Here is a 10,290-nt window from a genome sequence, read left to right on the forward strand (position 1 = left end):
TCTCGGGATGAAAGTTTTTTAAATGAGAGAACAGCGCCATTTTAATCCTAGCGTCGCTTTTTGGAACAGATTATATCGTATTTCATTTCATTTGGGTATAGTTTTGTCTCCAAGGTCATAAAACCGTACTTGGGGATGTTCAAACCAGATTTGTATTCAGCCGGGAGTGGTTGTGATGGAAGGTCGAAACAAACACTTCCGCTGGCCTTTAAACCATGACTCAACAGCAGATATTACCTCATCATCAGCAGCAAACAGTTTTCCACGAAGAAAGGACTTCAGGCAGGAAAGAGGAAGAAATCCAAAGGTGAAAGATCGTGGGAATAAACAAGATAAGGCAATATTTCCTGGCACATCGACAATATTATGGATGCAATTTGTCCATAATATACATGGGTGGATAAGGTTCTTCTCAGGTCACCCTAATATGACAGTTTTAATGAGTTTATCTTAGATTTCTGGATGCAACTCAAACTCCACTTGTGTTTGAAGATGGTGGTGTGAATTTTTGCTAATGGAACAGACCTAGTTGCATTATTACATAAAACACAGATGCTGTCATGTTTACCACGCATTCAGGTGGTTGCACAATGGTCCCATAAGAAAATAGATGCGGTTTTGTTGTAGATAACTACAACGTCTTCCGTTGAAGATAGAATTAGAGAGTGCTGTTAGAATTCACAAAATGACTCTAAAGAAGGTTCCATTCTACATGGTAGATCTTCTTTCACCAGTTCTACAGTTTAAAATAAAGGGCTAACATTACAAGAAAAATATATGCATCTTCAAAACTACAGAATACATCGATGAATCAGTGGTAAACATTAATTTTCGAAAAGTAATTCCAAGACTTATAGACCTGGTGAAAGAAATGTTTCTTTTCTTCTTGGATTCATTTTTCGAAGGAATCCTAAACAAATAAATATTGCGATAAATTTTTATTGGCTTTTTCACAAGGTACAAGCGAATCAGATACTGGACACAATGTTCATCCAATCGATCACGATGACTGTTTTATTTATAAACTTTACCTTGATAAAAGATCCGTTTCAGGAATATCTGAATAATGATCAGTTGAAATCAATCTTTATTTATTCCTCATTCCATTTAGGAGTACTAAACATTCCTGGAGATCACCGGTTAGTTGGAAGGGCAGACAGGTGTAATCAGTGCAGACTCCAATTCACAAAGTACAAGCCTCTTCGTGACGTTGTCCGTGAGAAATGGCTGCATTGCGAAAGCCACTGCGATCGTTGGATTGATTGAAACGCACAGAGCAGTCAACCAATCAGAAACTATAGACTCCAAAAGAGTCCAATAACATTTTCCGTTTTTCATATTTCTTCTTGAGAATGGAAATCAATTTCGAATTATAGCATTTCTTAAATGATATCGTTACTGGAGTTAGTTTGACAGCTTTCGATCATAATTCATTCTTCGCACAAAGGCCTCATTGCCCTTTTACCATTAGCGTTCTGCCCTCAGAGGGGAAAACTGAAAACAAACAGATTGCCCATTATCATCAATCACTTCGGGATGTGGCAAGTTTTCAAGCGTCTCACCAGCTGGAGACCACAAATCTAATGGTAGGGTAAAAGTGTGGCGTGAACCTCATGAAGCAATGCGTCCACACTGTGTCGTGTCCACTATTCAAGCGACTGGAGGCGGTATCATGGTATGGGATATGTTCTGTTAGCATAGCCTCATACCGCTAGAAGGTTGTATTGCCTCCAATAGACATCATTTTGTCTTATTGGACTAACTTTATCCTGCAATGTTTCCTTTATCGGGTGTGTTCTTCTTTCAAGATGACAATTATCCACAAAAATTGTTTTTGAAGGGTTCGAGGAACGTTCCCAAGATCTCCAAAATCTACGCTGGCCGCTTAATTTTTCAGATCTCAATCTAAATGAGAACTTCTGAGATGTTTTGGCAAGGGCAGATCGATTACGCAGTTCTCTAGAGACATATCCTGATGGAAGAATGGTAAAATTCTAAATTAAAAACTGTTATTTATACAGTCACTGTACTTCGGGCAAAAGTCTTCTAATTTTTTGGCCAGTGAGTGTATAAATAACTGTTTTTAATTTATTTTTAATTTTAATAACTACGAACTTCAGTTTCGAGCTTTAGGTATTAGCAAACATATTAAAACCAGAGATTCTGGGAGAAAAAACCACGCTACCTTCGGCTCAGACCAACTAACTCAGCCACGTTGTGAAAAGGCCCTTGAAAATTGTTTGTGTCATGGACGGGACTCGAACTCAGGTCTTTGCCACCTGGCGTGGGAAGGACAGTGATTTTACTACTATTATATTTAAAAATATAATATTATAATAAATTTTTTGATCTATTTATAATATTATTAAAAATTATTATTTTTTCTTAATATTTATTGAAAAATTAAAACTCATCCTCGTTTATTTGATGTATTTAATTTCTTATTTTCCAAATAAAAAAAAAATAATGATTAAGATTTAAGTGTTTATTTTGATTGAATCTTTTAACACTATTTCAAGAGCAGATTTTTCTAAAAGGAAGAAAATTCTTAATTTAGACTGTCTTACTTCGGCCATTAAACTTGTTAAAAATTTAATTTTTAATTAACATTCAAAAAATATTTTAATACACATATTTTTAAAAGAAGACAGTAGAAATCAGCAAACGGACTTGAGAATACACGCAAATTAGATACACAATACACGTACGCCTTCTTTCCCTTGTAACTGAAACATATCGTGTTAAAATTATTTTGGGCCATCATTTCGAAAAGCGCAGAGAGAAAAGGATTTGTTCAACTACAGTGGTTCCCAAACATTGAGGTCTATGAACTCCTTCAGAAATCAAAAAAAGTTTGCGGATCCCTATATATACACTGCCCTACCATTAATATCCGGACACCTGCAACCAAGCATTCAAGGAATTAATCGTGGATGCTACTAAAAGTTTCATACCTATTAAGAAATATTGTCCAAGGTTAGGCAGGCGAAGGCAGATTACGAGAAATCTTTGGCAAAAGATGCAAAGAAAAACAGCAAGGATTTCTTTACTTATATAAACTTTAAAAGGAAGGGGTTGAATCTGATTGGTCCACTTGACATCGATGGTTCGACTTTTGATGATCCTGCTCAGATAGCAAACAAACTGAATGAGTATTTTGCATCTACATTCACACATGAGGAATTATTCAAGAAGGGGAATGCCAGAGGTGAACTAAACTCTGGCAGTGAGCTGGATGATTTTGTAATAACTGAGAGCAAAGTGGAGGAGAAATTGTTGAAGTTAAACGTAAGAAAAGCACCTGGGGTGGATGGGATCTATCCAGTTATATTAAAGGAGGCGGCAAAGGAAGTAAGCAAACCCTTAGCCATAATTATGAGAGCATCCTTGGACTCAGGGGAGGTTCCCACGGACTGGAGATGTGCAAATGTATCCCCAGTTCACAAAGGTGGATCGAAGGGTGACACGAGTAACTACAGACCAGTTAGTTTAACTTCTGTTCCGGGTAAAATAATGGAGTCACTGTTTAAAGATGCATTGCAGGATCATCTAGACAAGACTGCAGCAATAATTCAGACACAGCATGGATTTGTTAAGGGAAAGTCTTGTCTGACAAATTCGATAGGATATTATGATGTGGTCACAAAGGAACTGGATGCAAAAAATAATTTTGATATCATATATTTGGATTTCAGGAAAGCTTTTGACACTGTAGCGCATGGAAGACTACTGTACAAATTGGAGCAGAATGGTATTAAGGATAAGTTGCTACAATGGATAAAAGGATGGTTGAGTGGGAGAAAACACAGGGTGGTAATCAATGGGTGCTGCTCTTCGTGGATTAACGTTATTAGTGGAGTCCCACAGGGTTCGGTGTTGGGCCCTCTGTTGTTTTGTATATATATCAATGATATTGATGATGGTATTTCAGGCTTAATGTCGAAGTTTGCAGATGATACAAAGGTTGGCAGGGTTGTTACTGACAGTGTGCTACTGCAACAGGATCTATAAATTTGGGTAGATGGGCTAGGAAGTGGCAACTGAAGTTTAACCTTGACAAATGCAAAGTACTGCATATGGGTAGAAGTAACCCCAGAGAAACGTACCAACTGTGTGGTACTACACTTACGGTGGTAGAAAATGAAAAAGACCTGGGAGTAATTGTGCAGATAGATATGAAGTTTTCTGAGCAATGCAGACAGGCTGCCAGGGCAGATCATGCGGTTTTGTCAATGATATATAGGAATTTTGCTAGCAGGGAAAAGGAGGTGATTATCCCTCTGTATAAGGCAATGGTCAGGCCACGCCTTGAGTACTGCGTACAGGTGTGGAGGTCTCATTTTAGGAAGGATGTAGAGTAGCTAGAACGAGTACAAAGAAGAGCAACAAGATTGGTGAGGGGAACAAAGGGGTGCTCTTACCAAGAAAGGCTTAAGTTCTGCAAACTGCAGTGGCTGGAGACTAGGCACTTGCGTGGTGATCTGATTGAGGTGTATAAGGCCTTGAATGGGTTGAGCACACTGAATTCTGATGGGATCCTTCCACTTGTTCAGATTACGAACCTAAGGGGGCATAAATTCAAATTAAGAAAGGACAGATGTAGAATAGATATGCGGAAATTTGCATTTTGCCAGCGGGTGGTTAATTGTTGGAACAAACTTCCATCTTGAATAAATTTAAGGAGGAACTGGACAGGCATTTGGAGGGAATGGTGTGATTTTTTTTTTTTTTTTGGTTGATGTTGCATAAGCTCATACACTTGCTTTCTTCCATCACATGCCACTACTACTACCTGCCTGTAGACAAAAACAGAGTTTTTATTGTGTCATTTAATATTTTGTTTTGAAACCTTTTGTTTTTATGACGACCTTCAATCTTTGCGGCATACCCTCAACCAGATTTTTATAAATGTCAGGTAGTACTAGTAGTAGTAGTAGTAGTGGCATGTGATGCAAGAAAGCAAGTGTATGAGCTTATGCAGCATCAGCCAAATTAAAAAAAAAAAAAATGACACCATTCCCTCCAATGCCGGTCCAGTTCCTCCTTAAATTTATTCAACCTATCAACTTCCACAACGACAGATGGAAGTTTGTTCCAGCAATTAACAACCCGCTGGCTAAAGGCAAATTTCCGCACATCTAATCTACATCTGTCTTTCCTCAATTTGAATTTATGCCCCCTTAGGTTTGTAATCTGAACAAGTGGAAGGATCCCATCAGAATTCAGCGTGCTCAACCCATTCAAGGCCTTATACATCTCATCGCAGGTACCTAGTCTCCAGCCACTGCAATTTGCAGAACATAAGCCTCTCTTGGTAAGAGGATCCCTTCATTCCCCTCACCAATCTTGTTGCCCTTCTCTGTACACGCTCAAACAAATCTTCCTAAAATGAGGCCTTCAGACCTGTACGCAGTACTCAAGGCGTGGCCTGACCATTGCCTTATACAGAGGGACAATCACCTCCTTTTCCCTGCTAGCAAAATTCCTTTATATCGTTGACAAAAACTCCACGAGCTGTCCTGGCAGCCTGTCTGCATTGCTCAGAAAACTTCATATCTGCCTGCACAATTACTCCCAGGTCTTTTTCATTTTCTACCGCCTTAAGTGTAGTACCACACAGTTCGTATGTTCCTCTGGGGTTATTCCTACCCATATGCAGTACTTTGCATTTGTCGATGTTCAACTTCAGTTGCCACTTCTTAATGCATCTTTCGAAATTTATAGATCATATTGCAATAGCACACTGCCATTACTGTTATTAACAATCCTGCCAATCTTTGTATCATCTGCAAACTTCGACACTAAGCTTGATATACCTTCATCAAAATCATTGATAAATATACAAAACAACAGTGGACAAAACCCCGAAGATGTTAGAGGAGGTGATATGTTCCTCCACGGCCTTTAACGCAGCCACAAGTTCGAACATGTTCTTTGGGTGATATAGACGTGCACGTACCCGACGATCTAACATATCCCAAAGATGCTCGATAAGGTTCAGATGAGTACTCTGGACCGACCAATCCAACTTTTCCACACACACGTCCTCAAACCACTCTGTTACGATCTTAGCAGTATGGCATGGCATGGCGCGTTGCTTGCTGATACAGTTATGGGCCTTCCCCGAAGTATTGCCATAATGTTGAAAGTGCGTAATTGTCCAGGTGGTCCTGGTATTGCACATCGTTCATGGTTTTGTCGATAACGACTAATGGGCAGCCCAAACCATGAAAGGAGCCCCATAGCATGACAATGCCTCCACCAACCTTCATTGTTGGGAGGATACAGTCAGGAAGGAACTGTTCCCCTGGTATTCACAACACCCAGGAATGGCCATCAGATTGGTACAGGGGGAACCTCGACTTGTCTGTCCAGAGGACTGTTTTCCACTGCTCTACTAAGAACTCGCCCCAGAACCCTCTACATAGGGATACTTTAATTTTAACAACCCTGTATATATGGGTGCCCTCGGCATGGTGCAAAGTGATGCAAATGCACAACCTTTGCATTTCAAAGTAATAGACAATTTTTAATATTTTCATTAATTTATTGAAACATTAAAACAATACAAATTCTAAAAAATTCTAAAAATATCCGTGTCCCTTCTAATGCTCCAGCAGTGCCGAAAAAAGTTACTGGAGAAAACATCAAGAAGACTGAAATACCCCATGGTTTCCAAGAATAAATGGATGTCGAGAAGAAGGAAGCACCCGATTACAGACATTGCATTTTGGCGGATTATGTCCTGGATAGGCTTCGGCCTAGGGAATGTTTCAACGTTTGGTATTTTAAATGTAATGTCTGTATTCTTTGACATGGTGAGCGTGTAGGACACAAACTGGAAAAATATTTGCATAACCTCGATCTTAGAGGGCAATTGCCCATGTTTATTAAAGACTTTTAACTTGACCGAAATTCCCACCCTCATAACCCAAACGTGTTAGCTCGTAAAAATATTCATTTGGTCTTGTTTACACTCCATCAAGACCACGGTCAGTGGAGTTTATACAATAAATCATCGATACAAACATTAGTTGTATTTAGCAGTCACGGGTTTGAACCCCGTTCCTCTCAAAACGCGCGTGCTACTGCACTCTCGCTGATGACCACTAGGCTACCTAAAGCCAATTTGAATATTAGCCCTTAATGAGCAAATTGCTCTACACGTTTTTCAATTTATAATATAAATTGATACCTGAACGAAGACTACTCGTGCTGCGCAACCCATCTTTCCACCAATTCCCTCAAGAATCGACTATGGTTGCTGGCAGACATGCAAATACCGATGGTTTCGAAGAAACGCTTATTCCAAATGCATATCCACCCCACGCAAATATCCAGCAGAGATAAGCATCGTACTTTTGTTAAACTACACATCTTTTGCCGCACATCGTCTGCTTTTGCAAAGATTATATTATCTGCAAAGTCAGATTATGAGCAATAACCCCAACCACTTCCACGCCACAAATTACCACTGCAGAAAAAACCCTCGCCACACCCGCCATTTCCGTTTTATCCTCTCCACACCTCCGGCAAACGAAATTGAACAACTTGAAGTCAAAGCACACCGAAGTTACCTTGAATCCGAGGATCGCCACCGATTTTCCTCCGGAATTCTGCTCCACTCCTCTCCACATGAAATTGCTATCATAAAAACTCTTGAAACATACTAAGATTAAAAAGCAGATGCTTCTCATAAAACTTATAAGAGATATAAGTCTTAAGAATCAATAAATTTACATTATTCTACCAATGTCCTCAATGAGCTCTGTTGGATATCGCTTTGCTCTCAGCCCAATTCTGTTCAGAATATCGAGTAGCAAAGATAGACCGTACACCCGCATTATATAGATGAGCGCTGTGACGTTTTACGTTACATTCTATTGTTAAAGCAACAATTGAACCAAATCACTTAACAATAATAATAGAATGATTGTTATTGAATGCTTTCTCATTGTAAGACACTTCTATTGTTTATCTTTCTCCAAAATTTAACCATAGGTTAAATTACTGAGGATAAAGGAAAATCAACAACCCTTGGCACCGACCGCAACGAATCTGTAGACATAAAATATTGCATCCTTAGCAGACTGAGGTTGGTTTTCTGTTTGATGGATGAAAAACCCTATTTTCCAGGAGGAAAAACCGTGCCATCCTCGCTTGAGACCGACTAATTCATCAACATTGTGAAAACTACCCGTGAAACCATTAACGGTACTCCAACTAAGGTCTTTTCCATCTGGTGTGCGAAAGACGACCATCCTATTGACTTCGCTACCCACGAGTGCTCAGTCCTGGCCTTTTACTGTTTACAATATTACTGAAGGCATTTCAAGCTTGTTGTCCAAGTTTGAACATGATTCTAAGGTTAAAATGGTAGTTAAGGAAGTAATCAAGACTACTGCAGCAAACCAAGAAAAATTAGGTAGATGGGCTGAGGAGTGACAAATGAGGATTAGCATTGTAAATGCATATGGTCAGCAGTAATATCAGAATAACATATCAATTAGATCAACGGATCTTATCCTTTTGCCTCTTCCGTCCCACCTCCTTAAGAACTGTTGGCCCCATCGTAGTAAAAAGAAAAGCCTCACTTTAAAAGTAATCGATGGATGATTTCTACATTTATAAGTATGTCATTAGTACTATAACGATTAACAGATATTTTTTGAGAATTTGATTAAATCTTGGCTATAAGTTCTGGGTGGTTTAATCCCTTCCTACGTAATACTGCTGCAAGACGTTTTTTCCAAACATAAGAATCGATGTCCTCCCCACATCCGATGGAAAAGACTTCAGTTTGAGTCCCGTCGATGACAGGAGGAATTTTTATGGGCCTTTTGCACAACGTGACTGAGTTGGTCTAAGGCGATGGTAGCATGGTTTTCATCCAGCAACCAGAAATTCGACCACAGAACACACTCAATATAAACAGAGCAAATGGCCTTAGTCGCTGATGCTCCTATAATCTTACTACCACACAACCAAACAGATAATAAGCTGTGTATCATTCTTAATGATACAGTTATTCAGTGAGGGGAATGCCTGAGGTGTATCCAACTCTGGCAGTAAGCTAGAGAGTCTTGTAATAACTGACAGTAAAGTGGAGGAGAAATTGTTGAAGATAAACACAAGAAAGGCACCTAGGGTGGATGAGATCTATCCAGTTATATTAAAGGAGGCAGCAAAGGAAGTAAGCAAACCCTTATCCATAATTATGAGAGCTTCCTTGGACTCAGGCGAGGTACCCATCGACTGGAGATGTGCAAATGTGACCCCAATTCACAAAGGAGGATCAAAGGTCGACACAACTAATTATAGACCTGTGAGTTTAACTTCTGTTCCCGGAAGATTAATGGAGGCACTGGTTAAAGAAGCACTGCAGGATCATTTAGACAAGACTTCAGTTATAGCTCGGACACACCATGGTTTTGTTAAGGGGAAGTCTTGCCTGACCAATTTGATTGGATACTATGATGCAGTCACAAAGGAACTGGATGCAGGGAATAACTTTGATATTATATACTTGGATCTTAGAAAGGCTTTTGATACTGTTGCACATGGAAGACTGCTGCACAAATTGGAGCAGTGTAGCACTGGAGGCAAATTGCTGCTATGGATAAAAGGATGGTTGAGTGGGAGAAGGCAAAAATGGTAATCAATGGACACTGCTCATTGTGGACTAATGTTATTAGTGGAGTCCCTCAGGGCTCAGTGTTGGGTCCATTATTGTTTTCTGTATTTATAAATGATATTGATGATGGTATATCAGCTTAATGTCCGAGTTTGCAGACGATACGAAGGTTGGCAGGGTTGTCAAGGACACTACTGACAATATGCTGGTGCAACAGGATCTGGAAAGGTTGAGCAGATGGGCTGAGAGGTCGCAAATGAAGTTTAACATTGACAAATGTAAAGTACTACACATGGGAAACAGCAACCCCAGAGCAACGTATCAACTCTGTGGTACTACACTGACAGTGGTAGAGAATGAAAGGGACCTGGGAGTGGCTGTGCAGGCAGATATGAAGTTCTCTGAGCAGTGCCGACGGGCTGCAAGAGTAGTTCATGGTGTATTGTCAATGATATATAGGAATTTTTCTAGCAGGGTTAAGGAGGTGATTATTCCCTTGTATAAGGCAATGGTCAGGCCACACCTAGAGTACTGTATACAGGTCTGGAGGCCTCATTTCAAGAAGGATGTCAAGCTGCTGGAACTTCGTAAGAGCGAAGAAAGGCTTAAATTTTGCAAATTACAGTGTCTGGAGACTAGGCACCGGCGAGGTGATC

This window comes from Mastigoproctus giganteus, chromosome 12 (genome assembly GCF_048544385.1).
Source record: "Mastigoproctus giganteus isolate SK-2022 chromosome 12, ASM4854438v1, whole genome shotgun sequence".
Lineage (NCBI taxonomy): Eukaryota > Metazoa > Arthropoda > Arachnida > Uropygi > Thelyphonidae > Mastigoproctus > Mastigoproctus giganteus.